Here is a 21275-nt window from a genome sequence, read left to right as displayed (position 1 = left end):
AATTCAGTTAACTCAACAGCAGACATACGGTAAGGAGCCATCGATATCGGCCTAGTACCAGGTACCAAATCAATCGAGAACTCAACTTCCCGCTCTGGTGGTAATTGTAACACCCTTCTAAAATACCCCAAATATTTAATAACAACAACAAGTATATATCAGAGTAAATACGCAAAACAAGGGTGTCACATCTTCGAAAATAACATCTGTCATGCTCTTTTACTATATCAACCATAAAACATTTCAAAAATACGCAGCGGATAGAAATTATGTCAACCAATTAAAGCGTATCACATATTACATGAAAAATAGTTCAACAACCGACAATAACAATTAAGACGTTCCGTCCCGATGTTACATCTATCAGAGCATGACCCACAACGGAGACTACACTAGACTCCAAGCACTAGCTTCTACTCACTCACTGCTCGTTACCTGAAAAATAGTTGTAAGGGTGAGTTCCTCAATCGATATAACAAACATTATAATTTATCATGTTATGTTAAGTAATTTAACTCATTAATCACCCAATATCAACACAACTCATATACATACTCAAGATCAATACCACTGATACACATACAACAAACCGACATAATGCAACTCTAATGAGACTCGACACGTCATGCATGTGGTACCATTCGGAGTAAAACTCCCAACTTAAAATCATTGCCATTTTAGTGGGCATCAAGGCATAAGCCTTCAACTTTCAACTTAAAATTTGCCAATCCAGGCCAACATGGTGTGAGCAACGCTCCGACTTAATGCATATGAATGTACATGGCATACACGACTCTAAACTATCGACAACATAATAATAATATCAACACAACAACGTTTCCAACAAGAATCAACTTAAAATCAACTTTGGCTCACCAAGCCTACAACTCTGTATTTTCAACAACTTTCCGTAAACGGGACAACTCAGCAACACACTTGTATCAACATTTCATAACATCAGTTCAACAAAATTACTCATCACAATTAATTATAATAGGCCAATCACCAATTAGGTTCACAACATTAAAATATCAATTTTTCTAATTTCCAACAGTGTTAACCGGTTAACGCCCTGGGTTAACCGGTTAACGCAGGACTAAACACATTTTCTGGCAAAACGCAACAGTGTTAACCGGTTAACGCCCTGGGTTAACCGGTTAACGCAGGCAAAACAGCACATTTCCACAAAATATAACAGTGTTAACCGGTTAACGCCCTGGGTTAACCGGTTAACGCAGACGAAACAGCAGTTCCTGCGCTAACACAAGGCAGAATGCAGAGTTTCTGCATTTTCCGCCGTTGGAGGACTTCCGGACCTCCGATTCAATTTCCGTAAAAAGCTACACGTTCGGGAAAACACTACTCATCCAATTACCGATTTAATTTCAGGTTTAACACAACTTATTCATCACAATTTTCAGCACCAACAATCCCAATTAGGGTCAATTTAACGGCTTATCACTACCCATGACATGTTAATCTATAATACCCATTAAACAATGATAAACCCCCCTTACCTGAGATAATCCGGCAATCTCTAAGCTTCAAGCTTTTCCGTTCTTCAACCTTTGCTCTTTCTCCACTTTTCACCTTTCAGCCGCTTCTCTGCTTCACGTGAAAATTCTTTACCAAAACTGAAAACCCTTTTCTCTTATTCCAACTTATATATTTTCCACTAATTATTATTCCAAATAATAATAATAAATAAATAATCCAATAATCTCAATTACTTAAATTAAATTAATAATTAAAATATTAACTTAAATTAAATAATTATCTTATTTATTTATCGGGGTGTTACAACTCTCCCCTACTAAAAGAGTTTTCGTCCTCGAAAACATACCTCAAGCAAATAACTCCGGATAAGACTCCTTCATCCGACTCTCAAGTTCCCATGTCATGCTTTCGCCCGCAGCTCCCAACCAAACGACTTTAACCAACACAATCTCTTTTCCTCGAAGAGTCTTTGTTTCACGATCTTCAACTCGTACAGGCTTTGTCTCTACTGTTAAATTATCTCGCACTTGCACATCATCCATACTAACCACATGAGACGGATCTGAGATATACTTCCGAAGCTGCGACACATGGAATACATCATGCAAATTCGAAAGATTAGGTGGTAATGCCATCCGATAAGCAACTTTTCCAACTCGTTCTAAGATTTGATACGGACCAATGAAGCGAGGAGTGAGCTTTTTAGACTTCAAAGCCCTCCCAACTCCGGTCACAGGCGTGACTCTCAAAAACACATGGTCACCAGCTTGAAATTCTAAATCCTTCTTCCGCTTGTCATGGTAACTCTTCTGCCTACTCTGAGAAGCTTTCATCTTCTCCCGGATAAACTTCACTTTCTCGGTAGTTTCTCGAACTAACTCTGGTCCAAGTACTACACTCTCACCAGATTCGTGCCAACACAACGGAGTTCTACATCTACGACCATATAATGCTTCAAAAGGCGCCATTCCGATACTAGAATGGTAACTATTATTGTATGTGAACTCGATCAATGGGAGATAAGTGTCCCATGAACCTCCTTGTTCAAGAACACAAGCTCTCAGTAAATCTTCCAATGACTGAATAGTCCTCTCAGTTTGGCCATCAGTTTGAGGATGATATGCCGAACTCAACCTCAACTTAGATCCCAACGAATCTTGCAAACTTTTCCAAAATCCCGACGTAAACCTCGGATCTCTGTCCGACACAATACACAGAGGAACACCATGCAACTTTACAACTACTCGAATGTAAATCTCTGCCAACTTCGCAATTGGGTAAGTGATGTTAATAGGTATGAAGTGAGCCGACTTCGTGAGCCTATCAACGATCACCCAAATCGAATCATGCCCTCGTAAGGTAGCAGGCAGCCCCGTTACAAAGTCCATAGAAATGCTATCCCATTTCCATTCTGGAACTTCCAACGGTTGCATCAACCCAGCAGGCTTCTGATGCTCAATCTTCGACTTCTGACAAGTTAAGCACGCATACACAAAACGAGCCACATCTTCTTTCATTCCGGGCCACCAAAATAATTTCTTTAAATCCTGATACATTTTAGTAGCTCCTGGATGAATACTCAAACTGCTTCTATGACCCCCCTCTAAAATACTTCTCTTCAAAATCGCATCATCAGGAATACAAATTCTTTCCCCTAATTTCAACACACCTCTCGCATCAACCTTAAAGTCACTTTCCTCCGATTGACCACAACGATTAAGGATATCTACTAATTTCACATCCAACTTCTGTGCCTCTCGGATACTATCCATAAAATCATTATTAATCTTTAGCATTCCTAGCATCACACTCTGCGGTGTTACTTCGCAAACCAAACTCATATCCCGAAATTTCTCAATTAGTTCCAACTCCTTAATCATCATTGCTGACACATGCAAGGTCTTTCTACTTAAAGCATCGGCCACAACATTTGCTTTTCCTGGATGATAATTCAAACCGAAATCATAATCCTTAAGCAATTCGAACCACCTACGTTGTCTCATGTTCAACTCTTTCTGGTCAAATAGATACTTTAAACTTTTATGATCGCTGAAAACTTCGAATCTGGAACCATAAAGGTAATGCCTCCAAAGTTTTAGCGCAAACACTACAGCAGCAAGTTCAAGATCATGCGTAGGATAGTTCTTTTCATGAATTCTCAACTGTCGTGACGCATAGGCAATTACTTTATTATTCTGCATGAGCACACCTCCTAAACCCATCAATGAAGCATCACAGTAAATTATAAACGGTTCCCCCGGATTTGGCAAAGTCAAAACCGGCGCCGACGTCAATCTCCTCTTTAATTCATTAAAACTCTCTTCGCACTGAACATCCCACACGAAAGCTTTACCTTTGCAAGTTAATTTAGTCAACGGAAGTGCTAACTTAGAAAATCCTTCAATAAATCTTCTATAATATCCAGCTAATCCCAAAAAGCTTCTAATCTCGGTAACCGACTTAGGAGTTTCCCATTGCAATACAGCTTCTACCTTGGAAGGATCTACAGCAATACCTTTTCCTGAAATTACATGGCCGAGAAAACTGACTTCTCTTAACCAAAACTCACACTTGGACAGCTTCGCATACAATTTCTTATCTTTCAAAACCTCCAATACTAATCTCAAATGTTTCTTGTGCTCTTCTTCGGACTTAGAGTAAATCAAAATATCATCAATAAACACCACAACAAACTTGTCTAGGTACGGATGGAAAATCCTATTCATATACTCCATAAATACTCCAGGCGCATTAGTCACACCGAAAGGCATCACAGAATACTCATAATGTCCATACCGAGTTCTGAACGCTGTCTTCTGGATGTCTTCATCTTTCACTCTGATCTGATGATAGCCCGATCTCAAATCAATTTTACTGAACACACAAGCACCCACTAATTGGTCCATCAAATCATCTATCCTCGGCAGTGGATACTTATTCTTGATCGTTACTTTATTCAATTGTCTATAATCAATACAAAGCCTCATACTACCCTCTTTCTTCTTTACTAGCAACACTGGGGCTCCCCACGACGACACACTTGGTCTTATAAACTTCTTCTCAAGTAAGTCTTCCAATTGCTTCTTTAATTCATACAATTCAGATGCCGACATTCTATACGGTGCCATCGAAACAGGCCTAGTACCAGGTACCAGATCAATAGTGAATTCAACTTCCCTCTCTGGCGGCACACTAGGAATTCATCAGGAAAAACTTCAGGGAATTCTTTCACCACTAACAGTTCTTCTATCTTAGCTTTACTTTCAACCGACAACGTCGCCATTAAAGAAAACATCTGAGCTCCCTCTTTCATCAATTTTCGCAATTCTCGGAAAGGTAATAAGTCAACTCCTTCCTCTTCAGGAGTGGAAAACCTCACCGACTTATGATGACAATTTATATGAACATAATTATACTCTAACCAGTTCATACCAAGAATTACGTCCATCCCATCCAACTGCAAACATACTAAATCAACATAGAAATCTTTATCGAAGATCGACAAAGGACATTTTAAACATACCAAAGAAGTAGTTACTGATCCCTTAGCTGGGGTCTCAACAATCAATTCACCATTCAAAGCAGACAATTTTAAACCCAGTCTTCGAGCACAGTTAGCAGAAATAAAACAGTGGGTAGCACCGGTATCAATAATAGTAATTAAAGGAGTACCATTTATGAAACATGTACCTCGGATAAGTCTGTCCTCACAGGAGGTTTGAGTTCCGGTCAATGCGAACACCTTCCCAGTCTGAGATTTCTTTGGCTTATGACACTGGCTTCCAATATGCCCTTCTTCGCCACAATTAAAACAAATCATTTCCTTGTGCTTGCAATCAGCTATTGCATGACCAGTCTTACCACAGCGAAAACACCTCTTTACTTCAGCAGTGCATACATTACTCTTATGACCAGCCTGACCACATTTGAAGCAAACTATACCAGCAGGAGCACCTCCCCTACTAGTCCTCTGAGCCGGAGCAGCTCCTTGTTTCCCTTTTCCCACTGGGGCATCATACGGCTTGCCACGGTTTTGATGCTGCTTTCCCTTGCGGTCACTGACAACCTTGTAATGAGCATTATTGTCTTCCTCAAATATCCTGCAGCTATCAACCAATTCAGTAAAAATGCGTATCTTCTGATACCCAACAACCTTCTTAATTTCAGAGCGCAATTCGTTCTCAAACTTGATGCACTTTGAAAATTCAGCACCAGCACCAGTGTAATGAGGATAAAATTTGGACAGCTCCACAAATTTTGCAGCATAATCAGTGACAGACATGTTTCCTTGCTTCAGCTCAAGGAACTCGATTTCCTTCTTACCACGGACATCTTCCGGATAATACTTTCTCAGGAATTCCCTACGGAATACATCCCAAGTAATGTCTTCACCTGCCACGGTCAACCTCTCGTGAGTCTCTAGCCACCAGTCATCAGCTTCGACTGCTAGCATGTGAGTACCGTACCGAACCTTCTGAGCTGGAGTGCAATCCATAACACGGAAGATTCTCTCAATTTCTTTCAACCATCCCAAGGCTGCATCTGGATCATGCTTCCCTTTAAACACCGGCGGATTCTCTCTTTGAAAAGTCGCCAAGCTACGTGATCCAGCATCTCCACCAGCATTTGGCAAGTTCTGCACAGCTTGTGCCATTGCTTGCATTGCGGCAACCATTGCAGCGTCATTCCTTCCAGCCATTTCAACTTATCAATACAACACAACTTAAAAGTTAGATTAGTAACAATACACAATTGTTAGACAGTAACGACACGACAATTGGCCGGACAGACCGACCTGCTCTGATACCACTAATGTAACACCCTTTTAAAATACCCCAAATATTTAATAACAACAACAAGTATATATCAGAGTAAATACGCAAAACAAGGGTGTCACATCTTCGAAAATAACATCCGTCATGCTCTTTTACTATATCAACCATAAAACATTTCAAAAATACGCAGCGGATAGAAATTATGTCAACCAATTAAAGCGTATCACATATTACATGAAAAATAGTTCAACAACCGACAATAACAATTAAAACGTTCCGTCCCGATGTTACATCTATCAGAGCATGACCCACAACGGAGACTACACTAGACTCCAAGCACTAGCTTCTACTCACTCACTGCTCGTTACCTGAAAAATAGTTGTAAGGGTGAGTTCCTCAATCGATATAACAAACATTATAATTTATCATGTTATGTTAAGTAATTTAACTCATTAATCACCCAATATCAACACAACTCATATACATACTCAAGATCAATACCACTGATACACATACAACAAACCGACATAATGCAACTCTAATGAGACTCGACTCGTCATGCATGTGGTACCATTCGGAGTAAAACTCCCAACTTAAAATCATTGCCATTTTAGTGGGCATCAAGGCATAAGCCTTCAACTTTCAACTTAAAATTTGCCAATCCAGGCCAACGTGGTGTGAGCAACGCTCCGACTTAATGCATATGAACGTACATGGCATACACGACTCTAAACTATCGACAACATAATAATAATATCAACACAACAACGTTTCCAACAAGAATCAACTTAAAATCAACTTTGGCTCACCAAGCCTACAACTCTGTATTTTCAACAACTTTCCGTAAACGGGACAACTCAGCAACACACTTGTATCAACATTTCATAACATCAGTTCAACAAAATTACTCATCACAATTAATTATAATAGGCCAATCACCAATTAGGTTCACAACATTAAAATATCAATTTTTCTAATTTCCAACAGTGTTAACCGGTTAACGCCCTGGGTTAACCGGTTAACGCAGGACTAAACACATTTTCTGGCAAAACGCAACAGTGTTAACCGGTTAACGCCCTGGGTTAACCGGTTAACGCAGGCAAAACAGCACATTTCCACAAAATATAACAGTGTTAACCGGTTAACGCCCTGGGTTAACCGGTTAACGCAGACGAAACAGCAGTTCCTGCGCTAACACAAGGCAGAATGCAGAGTTTTCGCATTTTCCGCCGTTGGAGGACTTCCGGACCTCCGATTCAATTTCCGTAAAAAGCTACACGTTCGGGAAAACACTACTCATCCAATTACCGATTTAATTTCAGGTTTAACACAACTTATTCATCACAATTTTCAGCACCAACAATCCCAATTAGGGTCAATTTAACGGCTTATCACTACCCATGACATGTTAATCTATAATACCCATTAAACGATGATAAACCCCCCTTACCTGAGATAATCCGGCAATCTCTAAGCTTCAAGCTTTTCCGTTCTTCAACCTTTGCTCTTTCTCCACTTTTTACCTTTCAGCCGCTTCTCTGCTTCACGTGAAAATTCTTTACCAAAACTGAAAACCCTTTTCTCTTATTCCAACTTATATATTTTCCACTAATTATTATTCCAAATAATAATAATAAATAAATAATCCAATAATCTCAATTACTTAAATTAAATTAATAATTAAAATATTAACTTAAATTAAATAATTATCTTATTTATTTATCGGGGTGTTACAGTAATTCATTCACTTTTTCCGGAAACACATCAGGAAAATCACACACCACAGCTAGATCGCAAATCACCAGTTTATCTTTAGCCTCCAAAGTCGCTAACAGCATAAACAACTCTGCCCCATCTGCTACTGCCTCATTCACTTGCCTCGCTGATAGAAACAAATCCTTTCCTTCCTCAATCTCAGGAAAAATCACAGTCTTATCAAAACAGCTGATATAGACTCGGTTAAACACCAACCAGTTCATACCTAGGATAACATCAATCTGCACAAGTGGAAGACACACGAGGTCTATCCCAAAGTCTCTACCAAAAATACTCAAAGGACAATCTAAACAAACTGAAGTAGTAGTCACTGAACCCTTAGCAGGAGTATCAATCACCATACCTCCATGCATCTCAGATATCTCTAACTTAAGTTTCACAGCACAATCCAAAGATATAAAGGAATGAGTCGTACCTGTGTCAATAATAGCTACAAGAGGAAAGCCATTAATATAACACGTACCTCGGATCAAACGATCATCTGCAGAAGTCTCAAAACCCGATAAAGCAAAAACCTTGCCTCCCGACTGGTTCTCTCTCTTCGGCTTAGGACATTGTGGGCTGATATGACCCACCTCTCCACAGTTGAAACAAGTCACAGTCTTCAACCGACACTCTGCAGCCAAATGACCACCTTTGCCACACTTAAAACACTTCTTCTCATTACTGGTACACTCATGGATACGATGTCCAGCCTACCCACATCTAAAACACTTAGCAGGGGCACTGGAGTCTCCCCCACTAGGTCTCTTCATCCCACTCTGTCTCTGGAAACCTTTGCCATCTGCATACGGTTTCCCACGATCATTCTGATTCTTGCCTTTCCTATCAACCCTTTGCTGATAGCTCTCCGCTCTGGCCTTGGTGTCTTGTTCAAAAATCCTGCAACAGTCAACCAAATCAGAAAACACTCTAATCCGCTGATACCCAATAGCCTGCTTGATCTCGGGACGTAACCCGTTCTCAAACTTCACACACTTTGAAAATTCCCCAGTAGCCTCATTATAGGGAGTGTAATACTTTGACAGCTCTGTGAACTTAGCAACATACTCAGTAACAGACCGGTTGCCCTGCTTCAATTCCAAGAACTCTATCTCTTTCTTTCCTCTAACATCCTCTGGGAAATACTTCCTCAGGAATCTCTCTCTGAACACAGCCCAAGTGATCTCAGCATTCCCAGCAGATTCCAACTCAGTGCGAGTAGCCACCCACCAATCATTTGCTTCTTCTGACAGCATATGCGTACCGAACCTGACCTTCTGGTTATCGGCACACTCAGTCACTCGGAAGATGCTCTCGATCTCCTTCAACCACTTCTGAGCACAGTCTGGATCGTATGCTCCCTTGAACATTGGAGGATTATTCTTCTGGAACTCACTCAGTTGACGAGCAACTCCCATTCCCACAACATTCGGATTCCCTCCAAGTACTCCAGCTAGCATACCCAGAGCCTCAGCAATTGCAGCATCGTCTCTACCTCTTCCAGCCATCTCTATTCTGAAAACCTAACAAGCTAAAACAATAAGTACTGATAGGGTTACACAACACCTATCCCGTACAGGGGAACAGAATAACTACGACTCGACTCGACCGACTATGCTCTGATACCACTAATGTAACACCCTTCTAAAATACCCCAATAATTAATTAAAATAACAAAATATAAATCAGAGTAAATATGCAATTAAGGGTGTCACACAATCATTTCACACTAATCATCAAAATATCCTGTCATGCTCATTTGTTTAATCAAAATAAAACATTTGCATAATACGCAGCGGATACAAACTAACAACATTCAAACCATGTAATACATTACATGTAAAGTTGTTCAACAACTAAATGAAAACATAGTAAAACATCCCATCCCGATGTTACATCTACCAGAGCATGACCCACTAAGGAACTACACTAGACTCCAAGGACTAGCTTCTACTCAATCACTGCTCGTTACCTGAAAACATAGTTGTAAGGGTGAGTTCCTCAATCGATATAATAAGCATTATAAAATATCATGTAATGCTAAGTAATTTAACACATATCATCACCCTAATCAGATCACACATATTCAGCAACGGCAATATCAACTCATAATCATCATCATCATCATACTCAAACTCAACACAATCACAAAACCACGTATAATATTGGAATACATCCATTCATATTATACGCCATACATACATACATTATGCAATGAGACTCCATGCATGCGGTACCGACTATTCGTGAACATATAGTTCAACCTCACCGACCAAATCCAGGTACGGCTACCAAGCTCACTAGTCCCACTCATTTGAGACCTAGTGACTCACTCACTAATTCCTCACCATGGGAATTAGCTACCACCCCAAGGGCTATGCTATGCACGCTAATCACCTAGCATGCAAACATCAACAACCATCCAAATAATTCACTCACTAATTCCTCACCATGGGAATTAGCTACCACCATAAAGGCCACAATATGCAAGCTAAATCACTTAGTCATGCAAACATCAACAATCATCCACAATGGACATATTCTCACACTCTAAGTCATAAAACAGTCCATTCCACATAATACATACATTCACAGCATTATGCATATTATCATAAAATCATATCATGTCATGCCAATTAATAATCACAGTATTAGCACACTCTACTAATACCTATACTGCTCAAAACAACGGGAAATGATCCCTATTCTATCATACATCAGCTAAATTACATTACTCAGCTGAACAACCAAAGAACTGCACAACAACAGCACAGAAAAATCACAATCCTGCCCATACGCGTATTGCCTAGTCCCATACGCGTATGGCCCATCTCTCAGCCAATCCCATACGCGTATCACCTGTCTCATACGCGTATGCTACGCGTACCACTTCCCCATACGCGTACCAATAGAGACCAAACCACGTTCAAAACATCATCTTCCTCATCCATACGCGTATTGCCTAGTGCCATACGCGTACCAGACCATCTCATACGCGTATTGCCTAGTGCCATACGCGTATGACCAGAAACCAGATTTCCAGATCTGCTATGGTTTTCTCTGCTACGAGGTCTCCCAATTCCAACCTCCCACAATCCAATTTTTCACATTAATCGCTCATATCATCTAACACGAATCATACCCTATTCGATTTCACCAATTCTAACATAATTACATCTAATTCCTACGAATTTTCTTCAATTATAATCCAAATTTCGTTCATCCAAAAGTTCACAATTTCATCATACATCATTCCAATTAGAGTCAATTCAATGGTTTATCACTACCCATTACATGTTAACCCATAATACCCATTAAACGACGATAAACCCCCCTTACCTGACTTAATCCGACAATCTTTAAGCTTCGAGCTCTTCCTCTCTTCAACCCTTGTTCTCTGGCTCTTTTTCCACTTTTCTGTCTCCTTTTTCCTTTTTCACGTGAAAATAACCCTTTTACCAAATGGGACCTTTTCTAATTCCAACTTTTATTCCAATAAAATAATAATCCAATAATAATATTCCAATAAAATATTCCAATTATTTAATTAAATTAATAAATATATTATTAACTTAAATTAAATAATTATCTTATTTTATCGGGGTGTTACACGAAGCATCTGCTCGCCTAGCGAGCATGACAGCTCAGCAGCAGATTCTTGCTTCTTCCAGCTTGGCGATTCGTACGGTGAATAAGCCCCATTTGGTCCTGTTGGTAGTACCTCAAGTCTTTTCCTTGTGTTGACTGATCATTTGAATAAAAACCCACAAAGTGTCCTGGATGATGTTCAAACTTCTTGGAGCTAATTCTGATTGACATGATGCAATGTAATATGAAATACTAAATGGCCTAAAAAATGAATGCATGAATGAGGAGGGCAAATTTTGGGGTGTTACAGTTGCCCCTATTCAATCATCAGCTAACCCGAGTAGGATGAAAGCGAACAGCTTATCAGACAAACGGGATGAGCTGTGATTGAATACCAAAGACAGACCGAAATTTGCGCTCCGAGAACACCACAAAAACGCGGAAATACACTGCGCTGTTTATTTTTCTTCCGATCCTCTAGCTGGATCTGAATCCGTCTTCTCGCTTAATCTGGAGTTTCGATCCTCTGGCTGAACCTATACTCAATTTAGTCCTCCGGTTGGATATTAATTTTGATCCTCGGGCTGGATACGATTTTGATCTTCTGGCTAGATATCCTTCGATCTTCTGGCTAGATCTTCTTCGATCTTCTGGCTAGATCTCCTTCGTTTCGATTCTCCGGCTGAATCCACTCTGATTGATTCTCTGGCTGAATCTATTTCGATCTTCTGGCTAGACCTGAATTGTTTCGATTCTCTGGCTGAATCTATTTCGATCTTCTGGCTAGATCTGAATTGTTGCGATTTTCAATCTTCTGGCTAGATCTTCTTTGTTTCGATTCTCTGGATGAATCTACTTCCTTTGATTCTCTGGCTGAATCTACTTCGATCTTCTGGCTAGATCTGAATTATTTTGATGATAAATTCCCATCATTAGGATCCCGCATCTGAGGCATGTGCTGGTTGACCCTCTTTTGACATCTACAGCCAACCTTCATATTAGATATGCAGCTTCGAGAATATTCCACTTTTGGGCTTCGTACATATTCTTCGGGCTAGAACATGTTGTAACGAATCCTCAATTAGACTTGGGCTTGCTGGGGAAATAAAGCTTGTAGGCGACTTCACTGGGGAATCCTCAAATTGAGCCTTAGGCTGGCTTACTGAAACACGATTCTCAGGCAGAATCTTCGGAATGACCCTCAGGCTGGATCACTGGAACACGATTCTCAGGATGAATCTTTGAAATGACCCTCAGGCTGGATCACTAGAACACGATTCTCAGGCTGAATCTTCAAAACGACCCTCAGGTTGGATCGCTCACGCTTGATCCTCTGGCTGGATCTCATGACCTTGGTTGTAAAGTAATTCTTCAGTCTGCTTGGAAGAACCTGTTTATCAACTTATGTGTATGCTTGATATGATATGCATGCAAATGCAAATGTTATGCATGGTGTAAAAAGAAATCTGCTTGGGGAAGCAAACTCCGGTAGGGAACAAATCGCTGTATCAATCCTTGAATGCTCTATGGGGAATGATCCGTCTGCCGGGACCAATGAGCCACCAAAAATAAATTGGCTGCTTGAAAAGTTGACCTTGCGGGGGGAGTATCAACTATGGAAACTTTGTTCGGCGAGGCTCTGTGAGGAGAGTCTGTGGGGAAAACACTTCCTGGGGAAATGTCGTAGGAAACGACCTTTGCTGGGGATATGAACTTGCTAATCGCCCTCAAGCTGGGGATTAACAAATCTGTTAAAAATAATCTGCTGGGGAATGAGATGAACACTGGGAACACCACCCTCTCATCTGTTGGTTATGCAACCACTCCGCTGTTGCTAGGAAGATACAGTCTGACACTGTCAACTACGTTGGGGGATATATAGTCTGGATACTGTCAACTCTGCTGGGGAACATACTCTGCTGAGGAGAGACTTTGTCAACCGCTTGGGGATGAGGATTCATGACTTGGCATCCGGTTCCTGTGACCTGCAACCAAAAATACACGTATGCCTCGGGGGAATTACTTGGTTTGAATTCACCGTCCGGGATTAAGCACATTCAAAGCAATTTTAAATGTTTTCCTGTGCAAATCATCTGCAAAAGCCACCATTATGTTCATATGCAATATGTTTTATCAAAAATTCGGACATTTTTGCAAACAAACTGATAAATGAAAAATAAAGAGGCTCTTTAACTGAATTATTCGACTCTTACTGGGGAGAAAATTTGTGCCAGGAATAGGCGAGGGTATCAGGAAGCTGATCCCTGAAAAGAGGTGATCGCTATAAAAAGAGAACTATCCTAATGGCAATGTGGAAACGGGGTCCCACCGAGTTTCGACTCTGCTATGGCTCGTATGTCCTCAAGACGCTCTGCTCATCTTGCTTTCTGAAGTGGATGATTGCTCGATCTTTAACCTTCGAAGATTGCCGGATTGAATGAAACGGTGATATAACGCTGATGAACTCAGATCACAGTCATTCGCTTATTCCCTAACTTTTGCCTGGATCGCCCCTTTTTCGGGTTTTCAATCCACCGGGATACCCTTTTTTGCCTGAGCCGCCCTTTTGGGTTTTCGACTCACCGGGTGTACTCTTTTTTTTTATATCCCTAATTTTTGCCCGAACCTCTTTAATCTTTTTTTGGTTCGTCGGGATGCCCTTTTTTTTTTGCCTGGACTCTTCTTTTTAATGTCCAGCGGGTCTATTTTATGCGAAGTATTTTTTAACTGCGTCTGAGTTGACAGGGAATGGGAAGTCTTCGCCATCTCTGGTTGTTAGCATCAAAGCTCCGTCAGAGAAAAACTCTTTTAACCACGTATGGACCCTCATAGTTCGGTGTCCATTTTCCCTTGTGATCTGTATTGGGAGGAAAAAATCTTTTGAGTACCAATTCAATGACTTGATACCCCCGAGGGCGCACTTTCTGACCAAATGCTTTCTTCATTCGTCTCTGACCGAGATACGTCAATTTTGGATACATAGTTCCAGCATAGCACCATTTCCCGTTGGTTTGATTGATGACCCAAGCTGAATCCCTGTATACATCCAGGGTTTTAATCTGTATATTGACGGCTTCCTCAAGTCTTAGGATACAAGCTTCGTATTTGGCTTCATTGTTGGTGCAGGGAAAAGTTATTCTTGTAAGAACAAAAATTGTTCTACAACAGATTCCATGATTTTGATGATAACAAAGGATGAAACCAAAAATGGCACCCTAACGAAAAGTTTCTAAGTGTGCAGGGTTCTAAGGAAAGAAGGAAGAGATCTAATGACGTCATCAGATACAGAATCATATCAGATACAAGTTATCAGAAGATCAGAAGCATCTGAAGTAGAAACACGCTCAAGAAGTTCTAACTCTGAGTAAAACAGCAGAACATCAGAAGCATCTGAAGAAGAAGTGCACTCTAGAAGTTCTGACTCTGAACAACGGTATATCATTCTAGAAGCTCTCAGCGTCATCTGAAGACATCATCAAAACTCCTTAAGATAAACATCAGAAGCTCCGAATCAACACAACAAGATTCCAAGATTCCTAGAGTCACGCAGACCTTGATAATGGATTTCCTAATACAGAAAGAGTAACGTTAACTTCAAATTCAAATGGAAAGGAACTATATTTGGAAAGAAGTTATTCGGGGAGACAAAGTTGTTTTGGCAAGAAACAACAGAAGTTATGGCATTAATTCCTATTCAAGACAAATTATCTGCCATCAATTTCAACGGTCTTTTCACTCCTATATAAAGGACAACAATCAACATTGAGAGGTGCAAAAGCATACACTGAAACATTCTCTCTCTCTCAATATTTCACAAAGCTTTTGCTTAGAACGTGAAACACTCTTTTGTTCTTACTGTTGTAATATTTGCTTATCTTAGAAGCACTCTAGATTACAAAGTCTTTTATCTATTGTTTTATTTCCTCAAGTGACTCTGCGCAGTCTGTATACTTGAGAGGACTAAGAGATCTTTCTCTTAGACGTTGGTTGTAAACAATCTTTCAAGATTAGTGGATTAAGTCCTTGTTGAAGGCGAAATCACCTTGGCCGGGTGGACTGGAGTAGCTTTTTGTTATAAGCGAACCAGTATAAATTCCTTGTGTGGTCTTTACATTGAAAAAGCGCTTATTTTCCAAAACAATTCAAACCCCCCTTTCTTGTTTTTCTCACCTTCAATTGGTATCAGAGCTTCGGCTCTGTTATTGATTTTCTAATCAAACACTTTACAGTGTAGAGAGATCCAGAACGAGAAAAACTATGGCCCACACAAATGAAAGAGACAATTACAATGCTAAGCCTCCTGTCTTTGATGGAGAGAAATTCGACTACTGGAAAGATAGAATTGAAAGTTTCTTTCTGGGTTATGATGCTGACCTCTGGGCCATTGTTACAGATGGATACACACCTCCCATCTCGGAAAATGGAGTTGAAGTTCCCAGAAGTAAGATGTTAGAAGATCAGAAGCGTGTCTTCAAAAATCATCGCAAGGCCAGAACCATACTTCTCAATGCTATATCTTACAACGAGTATGAAAAGATCACCAACAGAGAAACAGCCAAAGACATACTTGACTCTCTGAAGATGACTCATGAAGGAAACTCCCAAGTCAAAGAGACAAAGGCTCTGGCGCTTATCCAGAAATATGAAGCTTTCAAAATGGAAGATGACGAAGCCATAGAGGTAATGTTCTCTAGATTCCAAACTCTTATTGCAGGTCTCAAGGTTCTAGACAAAGGATACACAACTGCAGACCACGTCAAAAAGATAGTCAGAAGTTTGCCAAAGAAGTGGAGACCCATGGTTACTGCCCTGAAGCTGTCAAAGGATCTGAACAATATCAGTCTTGAAGAGCTTGTCAGTTCCCTCAGAAGCCATGAGATAGAACTAGAGGAAGATGAGCCTCAGAAAAAGAACAAGTCTGTAGCATTAAAGTCCAGATCTGAAAGACGCAAATCTGACAGAACCAAAGCATTCCAGGAAGAACCTGAAGATGCTGATGACTCTGAACCAGAAGATTCTGATGATGAAGAAGAATTGTCCCTCCTGACCAGAAGAGTTAAACAACTCTGGAAAAAGAGGAACAACAACTTCAGAAGACCAAGACCCAGAGGGGATCGATCAGAATCAACCTCAAAAGGTAAAACTAACAAAGACATTACTTGTTATGAATGTAAAGAAACAGGTCACTACAGGAATGAATGCCCCAAGCTAAAGAAAGACAATCCCAGAAAAGAAAGTTTCAAGAAAAATACCTTCAGGACAAAGAAAGGACTAATGGCTACCTAGGATGATAGTGAATCTGGCTCATCAGAATCTGACTCTGATGAACAGGCCAATGTGGCATTTATGGCTACCACATCCAGGAGCAGCTCAGATGAAGAATCTGAAGAGGTATTTTCTGAACTCTCTCGATCTGATCTAGAATCATGCTTGTCAGAAAATCTTAGCTCATATCAGAAATTAAAACAAAAGTTTAAAAGTATAAAAGGCTGTCTTGAAGCAAAATTTGAAGAATGTGGCAAACTTGAGATGACAATTCTAAAACGAGAGGATGAAATCAGATCCTTAACATTACAAAGAGATGCAGCGAATAAAAAACGTTTAGAATTGGAAGAAGTGTTATCTCAAGCTCCACAGACTTCAAATACAATAATTTATAAATACGAAGAAGCCTTTCAAGAATTTCTGAAAAATGGGATAGGAAGGAGTGTCATGGCATCCATGATTTATGGAGTCAGTCAGAACAATAAAAAGGGAATTGGGTATGATCCTAAGGAAGATAAAACTTCTACTGGTGACCAACTTAAATCTCCGTTTTCATATCACTATACGCACACACAAGAACAAAAATTTGAAAATGCTAGAAAACCCAAAGTTATAAGAAACTCTGGGAAAACTAATCAGAAAGGACCCAAGAGACTCTGGGTACCAAAAGATAAGATTGTTTATGTTGCAGATATCCTATGTAGCAAAGTTCAGACACCAGTCATGGTACCTGGACTCTGGATGCTCGCGACACATGACGGGAAGAAAGTCTATGTTCCAAAGCCTGGAACTTAAAGACGCTGGATTCGTAGGCTTCGGAGGAGATCAGAAAGGAAGGATCAGAGGCTCCGGAACTATTGGTAACGTCAAAGCTAGTTGAAAATTTTGCAGATTTAGAAATCACTCTTGCAGGATCTGATAAAGCTCCAGAAGCAACTGCCACTCAGAACTCTGAGGAAATTAAATCCCCAGAAATCCCAAAGAAAGCTAAAAGTCGTATCAACGTATCTGAAGATTTGATTCTGGGCAACAAAAACGAACCTGTCAGAACCAGATCTACCTTCAGGACCTCTGAAGAGACTCCTCTGGGACTAGTTTCTCTGATCGAGCCTACGTCCTGTGATGAAGCACTTCAAGATAACGACTGGGTTTCATCCATGCAAGAAGAATTAGATCAATTCACAAAGAATGATGTCTGGGATCTTGTTCCCAAGCCCAGAGGCACTCACGTCATTGGAACCAGATGGGTATTCAGAAACAAGCTGAATGAGAAAGGAGAAGTCGTCAGAAACAAAGCTCGACTGGTAGCTCAAGGTTACAGTCAACAAGAAGGTATTGACTACAATGAAACCTTTGCTCCAGTCGCAAGGTTAGAATCTATTCATCTTCTTGTATCTTTTGCTATTAACCACTCTATCAAATTATATCAAATGGATGTCAAGAGCGCATTCCTTAATGGTTATATATCAGAAGAAGTGTATGTCAACCAACCTCCAGGTTTTGAAAATCCAAAATTTCCAGAACATGTCTTTAAACTTAAAAAATCTTTATATGGACTTAAACAAGCTCCCAGAGCTTGGTATGAACGTTTAAGCAATTTTCTTCTGGAACACAATTTTATCAGAGGAAAAGTTGACTCCACACTCTTCTGTAAGAACCTTAAAAATGATCTCATGATATGCCAGATATACGTTGATGATATTATTTTTGGTTCAGCTAACGCCTCTGTTTGTCAAGAATTCTCTGAGTTAATGCAGGCAGAATTTGAAATGAGCTTAATGCAAGAACTAAAGTTCTTTCTAGGAATTCAAATTAATCAAACTTCAGAAGTTACGTACGTTCATCAAAGCAAATACATTAAAGATGTCCTGAAGAAATTCGACATGGCTGACTGCAACTCTGCAAAAACTCCCATGCATCCAACATGCATTCTTGAAAAGGAAGAAGTAAGCAAAAAGGTTTGTCAGAAGCTCTATCGAGGTATGATAGGCTCTCTTCTCTATCTAACTGCTACTCGACCTGATATTCTCTTTAGTGTCTGTCTCTGTGCCAGATTCCAATCAGATCCTAGAGAAACTCACTTAACAGCAGTTAAGAGAATTCTCAAATATTTGAAAGGAACTCCTAACCTGGGCCTGATGTATGAGAAAACATCAGAGTATAGACTTTCGGGTTACTGTGATGCAGATTATGCAGGAGATAGACTGGAACGTAAAAGCACGTCTGGAAACTGTCAGCTCCTAGGAAATAATCTGATATCCTGGGCCAGCAAAAGACAATCAACTATCGCTCTATCAACTGCAGAAGCAGAATACATCTCAGCATCACTGTGCACAACTCAGATGCTTTGGATGAAGAATCAGTTAGAAGATCTGCAAATCTTCGAGAGTAACATTCCTATCTTCTGTGATAATATTGCTGCTATTTGTCTAAGTAAGAATCCCATTTTACACTCCAGAGCTAAGCACATTGAAATAAAACATCATTTTATCAGAGACTATGTTCAGAAAGGGATAGTAACATTGAAGTTCATTGATACAGATCATCAATGGGCAGATATATTTACTAAGCCTTTAGCTGAAGATAGATTTCTTTTTATCTTAGAAAATATGAACATTCAAAATTGCCCTGAATAAATTGTGCCTCTGAAGATGTAAAATGAGACTCTGACATAAACAAATGAGCTTCTGTCTCTGACTCTGATACTTCTACCAAGTTAAGAAGATATCTGAGTTAGAAATCTCCAGGAACCAATCCTTTGGTATTCCTAAAGATCAGATACATCAAACCACGTGGAGCACTTAGCGTCTAACCTTGGAACTTCTAGACAGTTGTCCAGAAGAAATTCAAAGGCCAAACGTTTGAGATCTCCTCGAGCAGTGTGCATACTGTTGGGATTAGACATTCATTAATGAGCCATAATCATTTTTCCCCCAAGCGTGCTAACTTGGTTTTTGTGTTAACGCTGTTTTGTGTGTCGTTTTGCATGTGTTTTTGTTTAGGGTATTTAAACACTCCTCTCACACTTCACACACTTTTCACTCTCACTCCCTCTCAAACCTATTCTCTGAAGCATTTCTGCAAGCAGTTCATCTTCAACTCATCTTCATCAACAATGGATGCTCAACAACAACAAGTTTTCAACTTTTCTCAACAAATGGAATCGAGCATCACAGCCCAAAGCACAAGCATTCCCACTCCAACAGTTACAGGCGTATCCATTACTCCAGTGTACAAGGAACCCCATGTTCTTGATCGTGAGCCTCATATCAACCTGGCAACTCCCTTTGAGGGACTGGAAGTTTTGTGTGAATCTCTGGTGGATTTCAACAACATGAAAAGGAATGGGGTAGATCTTACTGAAGAACTTCGTCAACAAGGTTGGGAAAACTACTTTCAACGGCTCTATGGCCCTGTTTACCCATACCTCATCAAAGAATTCTGGAGATTTGCTGACGCTGATGACCATTTCATCGTCTCCTACGTGTTGGGGGTCAAGATAGTGATTACTGAAAAGTCAATTGCTTCTTTACTGAACATGGAGAAAACTGGAGGAAGAAGGATCTACGACATCAACCCTAGATCAAAGTACATTGCTCAAGTAATCAATCCCACCATCTTCAAACTCAACACTGAAGGCAATCCATCAAAGAACAGAGAACTTCATCAGAACCTCAGAGTATGGCTCAAGATCATTCTGGGAACCATTCATCACCGCCCAGCATCAAACTCCTCTGACTACATCAATACAGATCAGAAGTGCATTCTGTATTGCATTCACAAGGGTTTGAAGCTCTGCCTCCCAGCACTACTCTTCAAGTATCTCAGAGACTCTGTACGGGAGACCAGAAACAACATGAAACCCAGAACCTACATCCCTCTGGGAAGACTTCTGTCTGATGTTCTGATCAAAAATGGGCTTGTAGATCACCTGGAGAAGAACAAACTTATGGAAGATCTGGCGATAGATACTGGAAAGCCTCTTAACTCCAGAAATCTGAAAAGCATGGGAATTCTGAATGAGATTCAAGTCAAACCTACGCTGGACACCTCCTGGGACGCTTTAAAAGACCAGAGGAAGCTACCACATGGTCTTGCAAGGTTTTACAAGAATGAACCCAGAGAAGCAATCCTCCACTATATGCAGCGTCTGAAGGATGAAGGAGTAGACATCTCTGAATTCAGACTCGGCGAGATGCTAGATTCAGAATCAGATTTCGTCAAGTACAAAAAAGGTCTCTCTGAAAAGAAGTCTTCAAAGGCAAAGAAAGCAAGGCTAGGAGAAACTTCTGAAACAAGATCTCCAGCGCCTCTGCAAGTAACTACTGGTAAGTCTGCTCCCTCTACTCCCTCTGAACCTCTTGTGGCTTCCTCTAATCCTCTCCCAGCACC

Source organism: Lathyrus oleraceus, chromosome 3 (assembly GCF_024323335.1).
Source record: "Lathyrus oleraceus cultivar Zhongwan6 chromosome 3, CAAS_Psat_ZW6_1.0, whole genome shotgun sequence".
Lineage (NCBI taxonomy): Eukaryota > Viridiplantae > Streptophyta > Magnoliopsida > Fabales > Fabaceae > Lathyrus > Lathyrus oleraceus.
This window is presented reverse-complemented; position numbering follows the sequence as displayed.